This window comes from Podarcis filfolensis (genome assembly GCF_964270895.1).
Source record: "Podarcis filfolensis genome assembly, chromosome: 6".
Lineage (NCBI taxonomy): Eukaryota > Metazoa > Chordata > Lepidosauria > Squamata > Lacertidae > Podarcis > Podarcis filfolensis.
The window spans coordinates 37,566,086-37,585,566 of record NC_139609.1 but is presented as its reverse complement, the minus strand read 5'-3'; the positions used below and the strand labels follow the sequence as shown (position 1 = coordinate 37,585,566).

Here is a 19,481-nt window from a genome sequence, read left to right as displayed (position 1 = left end):
AGTTCAAGATGCTATCATCAATATTCATGCAAACACTTCTTTTGATTTTCCAGTATTCCCACAAATTTCAAACACAGATCTGGAACTGATTCAAACAAGCATCCCCTAAAAAAACCAAAACCCACAGTGCAGTCCTTCTAAATTAATAACAAAAAGATCTGCATGTGCAAAGTTAGTATACTGTATTAGGGATATGCGGGTGGCACTGTGGTCTAAACCACTGAGCCCCCTGGGCTTGCTGACTGGAAGGTTGGCAGTTCGAATCTGCAAAACAGGGTGAGCTCCCATTTCTCTGTCGCAGGTTCTGCTAACATAGCAGTTCGAAAGCATACCAGTGCAAGTAGATAAATAGGTAAGGTAAAAAGGTAAAGGTAAAAGATAAATAGGTACCACTGCGGCGGGAAGGTAAATGGTGTTTCCGTGTGCTCTGGCACTCATCACGGTCCTCCGCGTGCCAGTAGCAGTTTAGTCATGCTGGCCACATGACCCAGAAAGCTGACTGTGGGCAAACAACGGCTCCCTCGGCCTGAAAACCGAAATGAGCACCGCACCCCTTAGTCGCCTTTGGCTGGACTTAACCATCCAGGGGTCCTTTACCTTTTACCTTATTAGGGATAATGGGTTTAGACTGATCTGCACCCTGATACATGAACTTTGTTGTATACATTCAAGCCTGTCTTTCCCCAACTTACCACTATTTTTCTGCATATCTGAACTTTAAGTGACTTGACCAAGAACACAAAGGAACCTTAATGACTACACATGGCTCTGAGCCTGGATATTTCTACATCCAAGTATGTCAGTGGCTCATTTAGTTTATTTGCCTACATACAATACATCCTATTATTCCTCCAGGTGAGGTGGAATGGGATCAAAGGAAAAGGAAGTTATAGGCACAATATGTATCTGTTTGGATACAAAAACATTCACAGATTACTACCAATTAGGAATGCAAGATTATGCACGGTCTTTTTTTGTTGCAACTCTGGTTTAGCAAGGGTGCATCATGAAATGGGAGAACAGTTAAGCACATTAACTGACTCTACCTGTCTTTTGAGCCTTGGAATACATTGTTTAGCCAACATATCAGCCGCTTGTTTATTTTCTGACTGCTAACACAAGATCAAAACGATACTTGCTTCTTCCAGACCTACACTGAAAGCATAAACTTTTACCAGTGCCTAAATCTCTAACACAACAAGAACAGGAACGAGGAAAAAAGAGCAACTGAAACTACTTGCTTTTGTATGGCTAAAAGTGAAAGTAAGATGTGGCAAACAAATTGTAGTACTCTTAAACTGCCAAAAAGGAATCTGATTAAAGTAGGCACAAATCAAAAAATATTACGTGTTCTATTTCTGTTGTACAGAACCCCACCTGAAATTTAAACACTTGGGACAAGACTTCCCGGTACATAATCCTCATGTAAGCATCACATCAAGGCAGCTGTATCGTGTCCAGATCAACATCTACAAGGCTTTTCCAGAGGAGAGAGGCTCTTGCATAGTTTCATGTCCCAGAGACATAATGAAATTCTACAGGTGAAGCATAATGAGACCTTTAGAAGATGGGAACATAAAAGCAGAAGAGCATGTTCCTCAGTAATGGTGGCACCCAAAGTTAAAATCCCAAAACAAGCATTGCCTTCTGGGTGCTAGCACAATATATGGCAGTTTTATTAGTCTTAGTTACGGATTTTTCAGCTTGGAGATGCGCCTCTTTATCTCGAAACCTAAGTACAGCATGGCGTGAAGATCTGTGATGTGGCATTTAAGGAGTGCTGGATTTAAGATGAAAACCAGGATTCAAATCCATGTTTAACCACAAAATGCAATGGACAGCCTGATCCAGTTATTGCCTCTCCCCCAACTGTACTTCACAGGGTTGTTGGGCAAATATAAACAGCACGATCCCAAGTATGTTACCTTTGGAGGAACTGAAGAATACCCATGTGACAAATAAAATTAAAATTCTTGGGTGGTGGGCTATCTTCAAATGTTTCCCTTCACTATAATACATTTTATTGAGCTGTAATTATTTTTTGCTGTCTGGAAGTCACACAAAAATGCTACTGATGTTCTCAAGCAATGGGGGCAACATAAATGAATAACTGTCTGATTCCACAATTTTCAAGAACACAGGACAAACTTTAGTACACAGAAGCCCCATATTAAGCTGAAGACAGCTGCTTTTGTGCGGCGTGTATTTCCATGGACACTTCACCACCACTCCCAGCCTCCTAACATGGAAACAAATTGTAGTAAGCTTAAAGTAGGATGAGCACTGACAATTGTTCAATAGCCCTGTTCTTCATACTATTAAGTACTATTGTGTCCCATGGCACAGATACTGAACTGCATACCAGTTTATGTGTAAGCAAGAGTTTGTCTAGAACAGGCAAGCAATAATAGGCTTGGGAAATATATTGAGTGTATAATTAGTTATCATAATACAGCAAAACTTAGCATGAGTACTAAGTTTTCAGACGGCAAGTCTAAACACTTTCCCGGAAGTAAGCCTCACGGGGACTTACTTCTGAGTAAACATGCACAGGATTGGACTGTAATGAAACAGCCAACATAGCCCTAATTACCGCATCAGACACATTAGATAAGACAAAAATTGCTTTCTCCCAGTGCTGACATGAGCGAAGAAGTTTGAATCGTGTACAAAAACAACTAGGCAATTACTTCACAGACACGAAGAATAGGTCCCTAATGCTGTAAAGAATGTGGTTGCAGAAGTATTAAAGAGCAGTGCTGATAATGAGCAACACTGGTTTGCCACCCATAACTAAACTATTTTGTAAATATTTTCACAAACCTAAGAAGCTATTTTTATCCAAACAAGAACACTGATAACAATTCAGCCGTTGCTTTACGAAAGTCATCATGTAACAATGGTAATTTTCAACAGAATAATCTCCAATTTAACAAATTCTCCCCTTCTGTTCTCCACCCACTCAACCCACAGGAACTATTATTATTCATGTTCCTACTGTGAATCACAAGTTCCTTTAAAAAAAAAAAAAAAAGCCTTCCAGAGATTTACGCCGATTATGCGGAATCTGATCATTAGCCCACCTAGCCTGGGGTTATGTACCCCAGTGAGCAGCAGCTCCCCAAGTTACACTCAGAATAATCCCACTGAAATAAACAGACTTAAATTAGTCACGATTAATTTTAGTCCATTATTTCAACAGATTTGCTCAGAGTACAGCTTTGCTTTAAACCAGAGTCTAGGAATGGCACTCTCTCTTTAAAACCAGGTACGTAGTTTGTGGTTCAATCTGACACTGGCTGAATCTGACATACTCCCTGGGTGCTGAGTAAAGAGGGGCACCTCTACTCGATCCAAACACCCCACAGCTCAGAATTGCGGGGTGGGGTAGGGGCTGGAATGCTCTGCCCAGACGGGCACAATAGCCATAGCTTTTTCTGAATAAAACAGACCTGGCCACTGCCATTCGTGTCTTAGTATCATCCAGATTAGGGTACAATAACACACTTTTATGTGGAGCTGCCATTTACAGAATTTTCATGAAGTACAATGGATTCAAAACACAGTGGTCACGATATAAACTGGGGCTCATCGTGGACAGCATATAACAACTCTGATATCTGTAATTTCCCAGAACTGAAGCCCAGACATTTATTGAAATATTAACTGCATAATTGTAGAAACTGTGTTATTGTTTTGAGGGACTCTATAATTTTCAAATCTCATTTATTTTATTGTACATGGGTTCTAGATTTGAAGTGGTTTATAAATCTGTAAAATAGTGAAACATTCAGAAAAATGTCTCTGGGTGCTGATTTTCTACATTGAGCTGACGTATCTTTAGGACACCTACCTTAAGAGTTTACCCCGGATCTCAGATTAACATCAGAGGCTTTGCTCTGACTCATCTGAGACTCAGCCTGCTTATGAACAAATGTAAGCTTAGTATTGTGATGAATTTCCCTTGACATGGTAGGGCAACTGATTTGGTTATTTATTATTATTGAATTTGTAATATGTGCCTATTTTACGGCTTTAAGTACAATTTCCCAATAGACCACACTCCTTTGGTTTGTTTAATCTGCTCTATTCAAAGATTTAGTTATTATATATTTTGCAGTTTGTTTTCAAATACAATGACTGCTTGATAATATACTGTAACTAAACTTTAGAAAAGTAAACAGCTGTTTTGGGTGGGTTATTGGGACAAATGTTGTATATAACCACTCCTGATTCCCCCCCCCCCCGCCGTGGTCTTCTTTAGTTTCAGCTCTATTCTTTTACTGAGTTATCTTGTCAGCTGCCTTGATGGAAAATAAAAAACATGTGCACTGCCACTGTGCAATGGATCTTCCTCTATTTGGAACATATTTAACTCTGTTCCTAAACAAGAACTTGCGCGTGTTGCTTAAGACACAATACAGTTCTGGATAACTGACAGGATTTATGTTTTCAGAAACGGGGATCGCCCATTGCTTCTTTATCACAGAACCCTAGACGTAACCCGATATTTGCAGCACCTAGCAGACAGCAATTTATTCTGCAATCTCCATCTTGGAAGAGACACAGACTTCATGGCTACAACATCTCCCTACGTTTTTGTACTGTTTTGTTTCATTTCACACACACACCCCTTCTGCTTTGCTTAAGAACTAGCCTGATAAAGAGTTCTGGAGAACTTGCTCTCTATTTTGTGAATCATTTGTTATGATTTTAACATTATTATCTAGAGGAGACAGGCATTTATTTGGAATCTCACCATGTTTAAGCGCACAAAGTTTGCTATCCAAAACCGAGACAAACTTCATTTGGTACTTGCATAAATCTTTCCGTTTCTGGAACTTTAACAACAGTTAATAAAAATATAAAAGCTGCAGCTTTAAGTAGCAATTGGGAAGCTCAGGCCTGGGTGGGGAGAACCACATTGCAGCTTCTCTACTTGGCTTTCAAAACTCTTCCCAGTCCATGCCCCCTATCCCAGGACCCTGCTTCTTAACAGCCCTGTTCTGCACTCTCCTCAAGTGCTTTTGCCAACTGAAATGTGTCCTTGAACTGTGATTCTGCCTCTTCCTTGACTGGAGGATCGGAAAAATATTATTAATATTTATTAAAATTCTATATCGCCCATCATCTCAGGTTTACAGTATAAAATATACATAACAAAATAACGAACAAAAACAATGCATGCGGAGTGTTTATGCAAAAACCTTAGGGGGGGATTGTAGCTAAAAATACAGGTTACTGTAAAAGTCACACCGCTCACTTTTCTTTGTCTCTGATCCTGCCCACAGCTAGCAGGTGAGCCCATGAGGAAATGTGACCCTTAGGCTGAAAAGGGTTTCCCCAGCCTGAGAGAAAGCTTTAATTGGGGGGGGGGGGGAGTGTTTTCAAGCGGAAAGAGGTAAAAATGAGTTGAAGATTACAAGTATACGAAGCAAATGCGTACAAAATGGAAGATTCCAGCATTAAAAATGTTGGGTCTGAAACAGCTAAAGAAGAAGCAAAGTTTAATCCCACTCTGCAAGGTTTCACTATCCAGTAAGCTTTATGTTTCACCTCCATAGCAAGCAAGACTATCATTAAACATGACAGAACTTGTTAAATAAACTCCCTTATGTTCTCGCTGTGAGATTTTTCTTGTGACTAGGCTTTCCGATCAGTAGGCGTCCATAAATCCACCTGTGCTGCAGCTTGCTGGGTCAAGGGCCCCTACTCAGTGTAACCTGAGAAACCCTCTCCTGCCTCTCACCTTGAGAGGGAAGAAGGGGGCCTTCGTACTGTGCAGTGCTTGTGGGGAGTGTTAAGAGACACTCCCACCTCCCCCGCAACAACACACACATACTACAGTCAGGAAGGGGTGTTTCTTTTAAATTGCACTGAACTTTGGAGCAAACAGAAGCATACTGTGCATGCAAGATTAAAGCCCACTCCCAGTGTGATATGAGATGCCCCCTTCCTTTCCCAAGCTCTCTTGCAGATGCAGAAGGCTAAAGGGATGGAGAGAGTCAGTGGCAACTATGGAGTACGGCTGGGTAGTAAGCCAAGCCAACATTTTGTGGATGCTTCCTTTTCATGCTGTTTCCTTTGGGAGAAAGGTACACTTAATATCCAGCAGACACCAGCTATATGCTTATTATTGTTCTAGCAGCTCACAGTCAAGAGTTACACTAAGTTCAGGCTAGAACAACTACCCCTCTTTTCCTTTTGCTTGCAACAGCATCAAGATGACTTACGGGAGCAGTTTTATCAGGTTCTCCTTCACAAAAGCATGGGAGTTTGGTAGAAACTAAACTCAAGCAGCTTCAAGGAGCAGGAGAATACGGAAAACCTCACCACAGACCCCATAGCTTGCTTTGTTTTCCTTGTATTTTATTTCCACGGAAGCAGAGGTGGCTCACTGGGTGGGGCAGAGTTGCTGCACTAGCTTCCTTGCAGGCTGGATGCTGCTGCTTACTGGGGGGCAGGCAGGCATGGCACACCAAACTCTTTACCACCTTGTCCTCCCCCCGCCCCGCCCATCTTGGTAAGCAACAGAGACCCACATGCTGGAAAGCCCAGCAGCTCTGCCCCACATGGTGAGCCACTGCTGCACAACTGTGCATTAATTTCTTGCTTTCGTTTACAAATTCTACCCTTCTGAAACTCCCAACAGAAGAATGGCGTGTTTCTTACGGAAATGCAGAGTTCAAACACCACTAGGTAAATGCTGACTACTTGTCTTTGGTGCAGCGGTGGGGATCCGCTGGCCTTCCAGATGTTATTGGGTGACAGCTACCATCATCTTTGACCACTGCCCATGCCGGCTGGGGCTGATGGGACCTGGAGTCCAACATCTTGGAGGGCCCCCTGCTTTAGTGACCCTTTCTCCACAATGTAGCTCAGCACCAACCATCAGCAAAAATGAGCTGGGAGTGTTGCAGGCCAGCACCATTCATCGTCTTTTGGACACACTGGAAACCAGGAGCAGCCACACTGTACTAAGGAAGCCACAGAACCAAAAGGGAATAATTAGCATCATTAAGCCATAGTGGTTGGCAAGGACACCAGCGATGCAGTATGGTTATGTAGGTAACCACCATTTTATTAAACATTACAGCCAGCCACATTATCTTCTAGCCAATAAATATATATCAGTGCCGAATATCCATCATCAAGCAAAGCCGATCTGCAGCATAATAGGATAGCAGCCTTGTATGCAGTGCTTGCCTGCTGTCTGAGGCACTGATACTGTTTCTGACCCTACTGTGAGGTCTCATTGGTAACTGAAACTCAGCAATGAAAGCAGATAACGCACACGGTGCGAGAACTCAACAATGCTTTGCTGGTACTCTATTCCAGCTGATGGGAGTTGTAGTCCAAAACATCTGGAAGGCACCAGGTTGGAGAAGGCTGGACTGGTCTACTATACCTGTCCATTGTATCTACTTTGGCCTCTGTGCAATTCTGGAAGACAGACCCATCCAGCAACCCAAGGGACCTCAGGTAGCAACCTCACAATAGTCCTGCTTCTTCCCATCAGAGCCAACAAGATGTGGCAACAGCCGATAACTCAAGATGGTTTTAAATGGGGATTCTAGAAATGCACCATAGGCAGTTCAACACTAGTCATAATAGCTAAATGGAAGCTCCAGGTTTAGGTCCTGAAACAAGTTTTACTGTTATGATAGGTATGTTGATGCAATTCTTTATCAATATTGTGGTGGTGTTGTTGTTGTGCACCACCCTAGAATCAACCAGAATCTATAGGCAAGTTACTAGATTAGCACTCTGGTCCTTGCTTGGGGGCTTCCCAGAAACATCTGGCTAGCCATTTTGGAAACAAGCCACTTTGGAAACAAGACGGACCTTCAGCCCGAAAACTCTTCCGACGTTCACACATACACAGAATCACCTTCCATGTTCTCTAACACGGGACAAGAGCCACCCTCCGGGTGCAGACTCCCTAGCACACCTCGTTTCGAGAAAAAGGAGCCGACCCACGCTCTCTCCACGACCCGGCGCTGGTGGCGTGGAAACAGTGGCCTAGCAAGCCCGGGAGGCGCCCGCCCGCCCGCCCGCGCGCGGCAGCCACGCCTCGCTCAGCGCCCCGCACCGCGGCCAGGAAGAGGCGGCGGGGGGCGGCAGCAAGCCGAAGGCTCTCCCGCTCCCCCCGACGACGGGTCTGCGCGCCTCGGGCAGCCGAGGAAAGGCAGCGGGCGGCCGCGGAGGGGGCAGTCCTCGGCCCGGCGGCTGCAATGGCGGGAGGCGGGGACAGCGCCCGGGCGGAGAAAGAAGCAGGAAAGAGCAGCGCTGCCTGTGGCCCGGGGAGGCCCTCCTCCCTCGCTCCCGCTCCCTCCGGCGGCGGCGACTCCGCGCCGCGCCCGCCCTCCTTACCGTGCGCCTCGCCGCCTCAGCCCCTTCTCCGGCCGCCGCCGCCCTCGCAACTCGGGACTCCGCCGTCTCTATGGGCGACCGGAGCTGGCCGACCTCTCACCCGCTGCTCCTCCTCCTCCTGCTGCTGCCTCCGCTGCTGGCTCCGCCTGGCCCCGGGCGGGGAAGGGACGAGGCTCCTTCCTGGGCCAGGACTGCGCGCTGCTCTCGTCCGCCCAGCAGCGCCTCTGCCAGCGGGGAGCGGATCCGGGGGCGGGAAGAAGCGCCCTCTCCTTCCTTCCTCCCTTGCTCGGCTACTCGGAGGCAGCAGGAAGCCTCTCTCCCGGGCAGGGTCCGCGGCGCCTCCGTCCCAGGCGGGGTTGGGGAGCGGCGGGAGCCCTGAGTTACCCCGCGGCCCTAAAGCACCTCTGCAGAGTTTCGTTTTAAGGCAGGAACAGGATTGCGCCCGTGGCCACCGCCAAGGGCGGGCGGGAGGGAAGTGGCTGCTGGTCGTTTTCCCTCCCTCAGAATTGTAGACTTGGAAGGGTCATCTAGTCCAACCCTCTGCAGCGCGGGAATCTCAACTAAAGCATCCATGGCAGATGACAACAACAACACACTTATCATTTGTATGCCGCCCCTCAGCCTGGGTTGCCAAAGCCTCTCTGGGCGGCTCCCAACAAAATGTTGAAAACACAATAAAACATCATTAAATACTCCCCTAAACAGGGGCTGCCATCCAACCTCTGCTTTAAAACCCTTCGAGTCTGAGGGAGCCCATCACACTGTGGAACAGCTCTTGCTGTCAAAAAGTTGGAATCTCCTTTCTTGTAACTTGAAGCCAGTTGGTTTGGGTCCTACCCTCAAGGAGCAGAAGAAACCAAGCATGCTCCCATCTTCCATGTGATAGATATTTGAAGATGTCACATGATACCTTCTCTCAAACAGGCTTCTCCTTTCAAGGCAAAAGGCGGGCCTCTCCTGCGTTTATTCTCAAATTTGGGGTAAAACTAGGAGCGATATTTGTGTAAAGGAGCTGTGTGAGCTCCATTCTGGTATTGAAAAGAAACTCTTGGGCTGAGCATGTGCTGGATTTCACATGCGTAAAATTGCCTTGAGACAATTGTGTATAAGGCAATTAATAAATTAACAATTATAAAAATAAAATAATAACGTTTTGCACCTGTTGGTGGACTTAAGGGTTCTATAAACACAGACACACACAGTAGATCCCACCCGCCTGAAGTCTGCCCGCTCCTGGTAGGCCTGCATGTTGACTGTATCCAGTTCTTAGACATACAGCAGAAAAGTCCTAATAGGTTGGACCAAAGATCTCTTTAGGCTATCTAACCAGATGCCCCCAGGAACCCCACATGCAAAGCATGAGGGCAACAACCTTCCCTATCTATTCATTCCACCAAACACCCTACTGCATTTGATTGTTCCATTTACCCATCATAGCTAATAGTTGGAAGGAAGACTTACCAGGAAATTGGGCTTCTTTTAATATTGTTGTGATATGCTTGAAAAAAGCCCAACTGGCTTAACATGGTTCTGTAGTTCTGGCTATTGACATATGTTCAAATCCATGCCCAGCCATAACTCAATGACCTTGAACAAACTGCTGTATTTGTTTTTATTACATGTACTTGTTAAATTTATAGTGTCTCATTTAGTCCAAAAAGAGCCTCCCCCATTTCCCTGTCAGCCCAATTCCACAATTGTATATAATAAATAAAAATGACCTCATGTGGAAGTATGAACTAAACACAGTGAAGGGTCGAAAATTATAATCAACACAGAGGAAAGGAGCTGCCATGAAGCTTCAAAATCTTAACATAACTGAACCGAGACATATTCATTAGGCTAGATCATGCTGAAGTCTTAATTATGTATTTGAACATCTTCAAGAACAAAGCAGAAAACATAATCTGCTGCTGATTATATTATATTATTGAAAATGATTTGCAATGATTTTGCCTTAAAAACAAACAAGCAGGTATTTATAGCCTATGTTCTTCTCAGAACACTTACCAGTTGTGAACTATAGCTGAGTAGTATATTAAGAGTTCAGGGTCATGTAGATTCAAGATACTGTAAAACCTCTCTGTTAAATGTGAGTCAAAATGGTTGAAGATGATAATAATGGAACAGTTCCTCAGAACATGTCTCATGTTTGTCTCCATTTATTTCCATCCAGTCATGCTGACATACTAAAGAGGAAAGGTGAAATGCTTTTCTCAATTGATATTATTTATTTAATCTATTTATATCCCACCTTTCTCCCAGGTTGGAATTCAAGGTGACTTACAACGTTTTAAAAGCATTGGTATAAAATGCAAAGTAATAAAAACAAGCTAGTTCAAAACAATAGTTAAAATACAAGAGAATACATTTCGAAGCAGCATTAAAGTACTGATTGCCCTGATAGCAGCTCAATAAAGATTGTCTGCACCTATTGCAATATAGGAAGCTGTAGAAAGAGGACAAAAAGGGAGCCAATCTAACCTCTTTTGGAGGCAGTTCCACCATGTGGGAGCAGCCACAGAAAAAGCCCTCTTGTTACATCACCAACTGGGCCTCTGGCGGTGATGGGACGGAAGAAAGGTGCTCACCCAAGGATCTTTAGCACCTGGGCAAGGTTCGTAAAGGGAGATAAATTGCTTGGGTTACCTGGCCCCAAGCCATATAGGGCTTTATATGTCATAACCAGTGCTTTGAATTGTGTCAGGAAATAGACCTGTGGTAGGCAGTGTAGTTTTAACTGGAGGAACGTGCTCCCTGTAACCTGCCCCGGTCAGCCGTCTGAACCAGCTGAAGCTTCTGAACACTTTTCAAAGGCAGCCAAGAAAAGTGCATTATGTTAGTCCAACTGGGATGTCACTCAGGCATCTGTCACCATGGCCAAATCTGACATTTCAAGCAACAGGCCAGCAAAGACAAAAGAGTATATGATGAATCCTAAGATGGTAACATTTGTACAGAACAGCTATGCTAGTGGAAGGCACATCTAATATAATCTAACTGAGAAATAATGTCAATGTTCATCTTCATGATATATCTATATTTAAGGGTAGCCTTGTTAGTGTGGTTTTTTTAAGTGCTTAATTTAAACTTCTGCAAGGGACTGTTCAAATTGGTGCAAATATTCTCAGTTAATTATAGATGGTACTACTGGAGATCCATCTCAACCCAAAATTCTCCCATTGTTCTGTTGCATCCATGATATCTATTTGCCAGGTGTTGCTTTAAGAAGTTAATTTACACATAAAGGCATTTAAATAAAAGCATTAAATTTTAGATCCCTCAGGCAATGCCCATACTTTTGTAAACCAATAAAATCTTTAATAAATTTATATTTTAAAAAATAAACGTTTTTGATTTGTTTAAACTGCTATAATTTAAATATTCTCAAAGGGCTGCAGTCAACTAACTTTTACTCAGAGTAGTCCCACTGAAATGAATGGACCTAAGTTAGCTGCGGTTGTTAATTTCAATAGGTGTACCGTGAGTATAAGTTGAATGCAACCCAAAGGCTCGCTCTTACATTTATTCCTAAGTGTGAATAATCACATTTGGCCAGGAGATGGCACTATCTTGTTTGAAAAGTTACCATTAGGCCCACTAGTGGACTATCCTGAAAAAGGCAATAATGTAGGCACTAACATTTTATTAATGTATGGGCAGATGAGCCCTAACCATGTAGGGCTTTCTTGGAAGGTGGCGCTGGACTCTGTGGTTTGGTCCATTGACCTTCAGGGTCTCTCATGGTTTCATGCTTCTCCCATGCTATTTAGCATCTACAGGAAACAGCTGGAAAAGGTCATCCAGAGTTGGGGGTTGGGTGACATCAGGGTCAGCCCACACATGAGGCCTGGTGAGGTGAACACATCTGGCCGCAGGATCCACAGGGGTAGCAGACCTCAAAGTCAATCTTTATCACCCCCCCCATTCCCAGTGTAGATCTTTGCCCTGGGTACCACTGATATAAAATGATCCTGAACTACGCATGCCGTATATAACAAGTCAACCACTCCTGTGCCACCCTGCAAGTGAATCCGAATGTTGCACTCAAAATAGACTACCCAAAATTACGAAGATTGCAGATAAGTCTATTATTTGCATAAATTATTCTGACGGGGGAAATGTTTTTGCAGAATGGATTTTTTTTTAAAGTATGAGTCATAGAAGGCAATAAATGCATGTGCAAGGACAGCAGATATCAGGGACAATATTTAGGAGCTAAAGGTGCAATGCTCTACAAGTATAGGGTTGCTTATATGTGTCAGAAGTAATTCCCATTTTGTACCATAGGTCTTGCTTCCAGGTACGTGGATATAGGCTTGCAGCCTGAAGGAATGAGAAACGTGGGGGGAACATGGTCTCCCATTTCCTTACCACTGTCCATTCCAAATGCTTCTTTAAGTTAGTGAGTTTTTAGCCAAGCATTGCCTTCATATATTCCATCTGTTCTCAGCAATCATGAGGACTAAACACTTTAAAGAAAAAATAGGGAAAAAACTGGAATTCACAATTGGCCATGCTGTAAGACTTAGAATTTTGTTTTACATGTTTCCTAATAATAGAAGTAGTAGAAGATTATCAGAACTCCAGAAATACTTTTGAAACATCTGCTAGATGTCACTCAAACAGAATGGTAATCTAGAGAACGTTCTTCAGCAAAAGTACATAGACAGTTGTTTTTATTCTTATAGCAAAGATGAAAGCACTACAAATTCTGCATTTTACTTTTGTCATCCCCAATAAAGTTTCATGGCAGCTTTTTTTACAAAGATACAGTAATTGGATACTGACTGTGAAATGGAAGTGGAATACATGTTCTTCTTAAACATTAGTGTGGATTATTTGTTTTAGAGATAAAATACATTCCCTAAACTCTTTAAATGGATATCCACTGTTACAGATAGCCACTGGATATTTCCCCAACACCATGACTATACATAGGATCCAGACAGATCCCGTTGGTGGGTTTGGGAGTGCCATTTTTCCTCCTTCCAGTGGCAGCCCCTCAGTGCCCCATAGAATACTTCCCTAGAGAATCTGCTATCTTGGGTGTGGCATTTGGGAAATAGAAACCGTTGCTTAAAGGAAGAGACTGAAAAGCCTCTGTGTGCACACAGAGAATCACATGCAGCACTTGGATGTCAGCCCGAACCCACAAGCCTAGACAACGAAATCCTGCTTGATGCAATGGGATCTAAACACTGTACATGTCTTGAATACAAATAAGTTTATCTGTGATGTTAAAATAAATAGATTGGAAATTTTTGTCTGTGTGCATGTGCAATTAAACATCTCATGCAAAGGCTGCATTAAATCCTGGAACTATTTTTTGTAGCCTTACTTCACCGGCCATTGTGATCTCCTGTTTATATGATGCTCTTTTTCCCTTTCCTTTTGTCTGTTATTAGTTTTCAAATAAATAAACTTGAAAAACATTTGAAAAGTTGAATGGAATTTTTAAAACGTATTTTTTAAAAAATAATTTTTACAGTTTCGTGCTTGCAAACCTCTTAGATCCAACAATGAAAAAGGCATATATATTTGGTGTTACTGATGGCTAATCTACTGAGGCTAAAAGATAACCTCTGAATAGATTGGGTAGTCTATCTTCAGATAGTGGATGCTATGGGAAATATCGCATAGATTATTGGCATTATTGTATCAACAAGTCAATCCAAGTCTAGAGTTCCCTCTCAGAAGATGCCTTCCTTGGGAAGAGCAATCCTACGGTATATCCACGTTCCTCTGAGACCAGATTTCTGCTGGCAGAAAGACTGCCATGTCATGTTCAGCCCAGGAAAGGAGAAGAAAAACAGCTGGAAAGTACAAAAACCTGCAATGATCACAGACACACCCCACAGGGACCTTGGAACACCATCAGTGACAACCAGTCAGGGACTGCATGTAACCACACCCAAGTCATTCTTACAAATGGAGCCAATGAATTTACAATGAAATAGCCAGAAACTACTATTAGTGACTATTAGTGCCCCCGGCAGCCATCCAGGCAGGGAGTTGAATTTCCTTATGCAGCCTACAATGGAATGTTTTGCTTAGCTTAAAAGACTGCAAACTCTTTTACCAATTGCTTTGGGCTTTTGGAGGCCAGCAGAAACACAGTGGCCAGAGATACTCTCCACCCTAAGCAACGGTTCTGTTGCTGGGCTGTTCAGAGTTTCTCAGTGCCTAAACTGTATGTGATTCTCCCTGCAGATAGCACTTGCACTGGTAACTCGGTTGCTGTGTGTTCATGACCTATTGGACAGTGTCTGTGCCACCAATGAGTGACAGGCTTTTACCTCCCCTTCTAAGGCAGCCAGATACCTCTTGCAGGAAGCCTGTGAAATGTTTCTCATGGTTTGCTGTGTTAAAACAGACATTGCGCTTTAATGCAGGCAGTTCTAAACCACTTAACCTTCTCTGCAACAAGGGAACAAAATGAAGTGGATGTTAGACCATCCTCTTATGTAATGCCGGATGCGTGCATTCAGAGAGCTCAGATCTATCTGGGATACCTTTCCAGGTTCTTCAGGGCTCACCTCTATCTGGAATCGCTTGGGACGGAAGGGACAGGGCCATCAGGGATTCTGTGGACTGCATGAGATGCAGCCACAGGCCACCAGTTCTGTCTAAAAATTAGTTCCAAGGGAAACACATTGGCAGGCTGCTGAAACTCTTTTGCAAGGTGTTGCCTCCAGGCAATCCAAAACTGTGTACAGTATAGAGGGTGTGTGTGCATGGGTATGTGTGTAGGGGGCAGAATAAACATTGGCGCCAAATAGCTATGAAATGCAAGACTCTGTGTCAGATTCATGATAATGCACATTTTCATGAACTCTGTTATGTACTGAAGTTCTCACCCTGGGCCAGCCTGGGGATACTGTAGATAGTTTTCACTCAGGTCCACATATGCAAATAGGGGATTGAAAGTGACATTCAGTGATTGGATAGTTACAGAAAATGGTTACAGTTGCGTTGTAGTGGAGCTCTATATAAGCAGGCTGGCTGAACCCATCAGTTCAGTTCTGTTCTGGCCTGTGAATAAACAAGAGCTGTTTGAAGAATCGCTGTGCCGTCTGATATGTTCACCCACAACTTAACAAACTCCAGCCTGTATCTCTTGCCCTCCGGCTGCAGTCTCCATGGGCAGGTGGTGTTCTGCAAGGCTCCTGTGACGTGCAAAGTGACCTGCCTGATTGCGCGGAGAGTTTCCATGGCACTGCCAGCCGCCGAGAGTCTCCACACAGCAGGCTGCACATTACACCAATCGCTCGGAGCAATAAGCACACGCTGCTTCAAGCAGCCTCCACCACATGGCTATGATAACATGTAAACTAGCCCTAAGTAAGTAAATGAATAGATCAAACGTGTCTTTAATTATATCTCTTCTTGAGCTGCTGCAGAACCTTTAGGCTGCTACAGGATTCTGCCTGGCCCCCCTCTAATCTTCTCTTGTTGGCACATGATGGAGACAGAGCCGAAAATCAGTTTTGAGTGTGAGTCACTCTCCCTCGGGATTTGGTGCTCCCCAGAAGTGCATCTCGGCCCTCCTCCATTTTGTGCTGCAATTACTCACCTTCGCAGAACCCTTATTATTTCATATGTAACAGGGGGTTGAGTTCAGCCAAAGGACATGTTGGCATAATAAACCTTGAAAACGGAAGAACTGGCCTCAGCTGTGAATTGGTTCAGACTAATTCTATGGATGGCCCTTCACCTTAGTTTTCAATAGCAATTTTCTGCCAAGTGCACTTTCAGTCATACAAATATAAAAGCTACTTCCTAGGGATGGTACATCTAGTTAATAAAGAAGCTGAGATGTACATGTTTTTGAGTTTCACGTGCTACTGTCTCGTGAATATGAGGAGAAACAATATTTATCTCCCAAAGATGATGAATTCAAATCAGGTTGTGCAATTTGCTGTAGGATCTCAGATTTTAAGAACTCAGGAAGAGCTTGGCACCTCATTATAGGAGTCGGGCTAGTAAAATGAGTATCAAATCTGAGGGCCTTTCCCCCAGGCACAGGGGTGGGAAATGCAAAATATACACTTTAGTGGTAATGTAGCAGTAACAGGGATCCACTGCCAGGGGCACAATATCCAACTTGCAGCCACATTTAAAACACGGGTAGAAGAAGACGATTACTTCAGGGAACAGAGCTTTGCTACAAGAGGTTCCCTTTGCATACCCGAAGGTGTTCAAAGCTCGCCCACCTCCCCCTAAATCCCTCCTTGCATTATGAGGGAGGATTATGTTTTTATTTTGCCACTAATCTATGTAAAGATGGACATGGGTCATGTTGTACCATTGACACACCAGCTGAGACAGAGACATGGAGGGGAGGGGGTGTGACACATGCGTGCCAGTTTCACAAGCAATGTCCCGCAGTTTTTCTACGAAAAAAGCTCACAGGTGGATATTAATCCTTTCCCAGAGGTTCCAATGCCAAAAATAGAGCTTCCTTTGTCACTCTCTGTTCCCAGAGTTTGACTCATCCTATGACTGAAGTTTAATGGCTAGATCTGATTATTCCAGTTGTCTCTCTCACCTCCCTAGTGCTTGATCATAAAAATGTACAGCTGAAGGTGACATGATGGTCCTCTAGTTTATTTCCTTGTATTATAGCAAGGTTCCTCTCATCCAAATATAGCTTGCAGGTATATATAATGGCATCAGATGCACTGAATAAGTACCCCTGGCAGGCACCCAATAAAATCCTCTGGAAGTAGCTGTAAATAGATTCCCTATACAGCAGGAGAACCTGTGACCACTCCAGGTGGATATTGCTAGACTACATCTCCCATCATCCCGGACTATTGAGCATGCTGACTGGGGCTGACTGGAATTTGAGTCCAACAGCCTCAGAAGGACCACAAATTCTCTATTCCTGTTTTGCACAGGAATGAGAAAGACGAGAATTTTTCCATGTTCTTGAGGCACCGAATCCTGACTGCTTCTCATCTGCACTGCTTTCTTTCTTAGAGCTAGGAAAGTTTTAGGAACAATATCCATGCATGTTTCTTAAATTTCCCACCTCCTGTTCTGAAAACCCACTCACTTCTCTTCCCTGCCAACTCCTCGTACTCAGAACCTCACCTGCAAATTCACAACACACTCCTATGTGAAGATGACGACTAGATGACAGCTACACAGTCCCAAGCCAAGTATTCAAGGTTATGCCTGAAGGTGCAATCTGAAAATAGACAAGGAGGCGGTATAACCTTGTCCAGTTTCTTGATAGCATTTCACTTGCTGTTGTCATCAGTGGCTCTTAGCACAGAAAATGTATGAAGATTAGTAACAAGACAATGGTGGAAAATTGGAGATAAATGTCATCAGGGAGTCTGCGTGGTTCTACTATGGGGAAGAAATGAAAGCAACAAACATCCTGTTTTTGCCTAATTGAAGCTTGCTTTCAAATTTTGTTCATTCTGCTGCATCAGTGAGAGAAGCAGAATCTGGGAATGGACAGGAGAGACAGGCTTATGACTTCAAAAGCATCCAAACTCATATAAAATGTACAGGGGCTGTGAGTAATCTCCATTGAACACAATGGGATTGACCTCTGAGCAGAAACGTATAGAATTGTGCTGTAAGCATATAATAGCATCAGACAATGTGAATCAAATTACCAATTGGTACAGGTAGTGGGAAATTGCTGCATCATTTCTTAAATGCAGTAGGACTACATTTTTTAAAAAGAGAGAGAGAGAGACAGAGAAAGAAGCCATGGGCCTATCATCTTCTGATTTTCCTAGGGCCAACCTTTGAGCCGTTAACCCACATTTCTTGAGAGTTTGGGGATGAAGCACAGTTATGATTTGCAGTCCTCAAACTTCAGTTTTCACAATGTTTCCTTTGCTTTCTCTCTGAGGCTGAAGAATCTGTATTCATGACAAGCCTCTAGGGCTGGGATCACACTACTGTTAGAAAGAACTTACGCAAGGAGGAAGCATGGCAGGCGTCAGAAAGGAGCCAGTCCTCTGGAGAAAACCTGTCTGATTCATGTTTATGAACTGCAGTGTATCAAAGGGAGCCAGCCCTGTGAATAATAGCAAAGCATGCGCACGATGCTGAAATATGACTCAGACAGTGCCTCATCATTAAATCGTGCTGTCAGAAATATTGATTTACTGCTGGGTGCAATTGCTTAAAAACAATAAATAGGTCCTGGTGGGAAATTTCTCCAACTTGGTTATACAGTTTTAAAACCCTACTTTTAAAAACAAGTTAGCTGCATTTTAAATATGCTCCCCAATTTGCATTTATATGAGTAATTACTTTATAGGAGTCTATATATTTTATAATGTTCCTGAGTCTGGATGCTTCTTAAGTCATAAGATTAAGCAAAGAGCTAAAGGACCCCTAGAGAGAGAGAGAGAGGAGTGATTAAATATTACTAATTAAGTAGCTGCACATTCCATAGCCATGTGTTGCAAATGAGGTCTATAAGATTAGCAATTTGCCCTGTATTTGATTCCCCTAGAACCCTTCACTCCAGCATTGTGCCTCCCATCCCATAAATTAAGGGTGGGCAGAAGGTAGATAAGGATCTATGCAGATCTCTGGACCATGGGAAGCTGCCTTATACCACGTCAGACATTTACTCCATCTACAGTGGTACATCGGGTTACATACGCTTCAGGTTACATATGCTTCAGGTTACAGACTCCGCTAACCCAGAAATAGTACCTCGGGTTAAGAACTTTGCTTCAGGATGGGAACAGAAATCATGCAGTGGCGGCGCGGCAGCAGCAGGAGGCCCCATTAGCTAAAGTGGTGCTTCAGGTTAAGAACAGTTTCAGGTTAAGAACAGACTTCCAGAACGAATTAAGTTCTTAACCCGAGGTACCACTGTAGTTCAATATTGTCTATGGACAGCAGCACAGGTCCTCCAGTAGTTCAGAAAGGGGTCTCTTTTAGTTTTACCCTGGAGGTCAGAATGTGGGTTTTATCTCTGGAAATGGATTTTGGCATTAGAAGCAGTTGAACCAAGGCTTTTTTCTCTCTCTGCCCGAGCCGTTCCTTTCTCTCTATACTATATTTGTACTAGTCTGTTGTCAGGCTGATGATGGTCTGTGCATGCTCCAGGGTGAGAGGGGCAT

The 19,481-nt window shown here is 43.5% G+C and overlaps 1 protein-coding gene across 2 annotated transcripts in view; it reads right to left on the bottom strand.

Moving 5' to 3' along the window:
• Window positions 1–8,812, bottom strand: part of GNG12 (G protein subunit gamma 12) — a 35,803-nt gene extending 26,991 nt beyond the window's left edge. The window contains exon 1 of one of the 2 annotated variants that reach the window (XM_083621206.1): window positions 8,374–8,812. The gene's annotated coding sequence lies outside the window, so the exon portion shown is untranslated. The remainder of the gene's footprint in view (window positions 1–8,373) is intronic. The other variant, XM_083621205.1, reaches the window with a different exon arrangement.
• Between the last annotated feature and the right edge of the window lie 10,669 nt (window positions 8,813–19,481).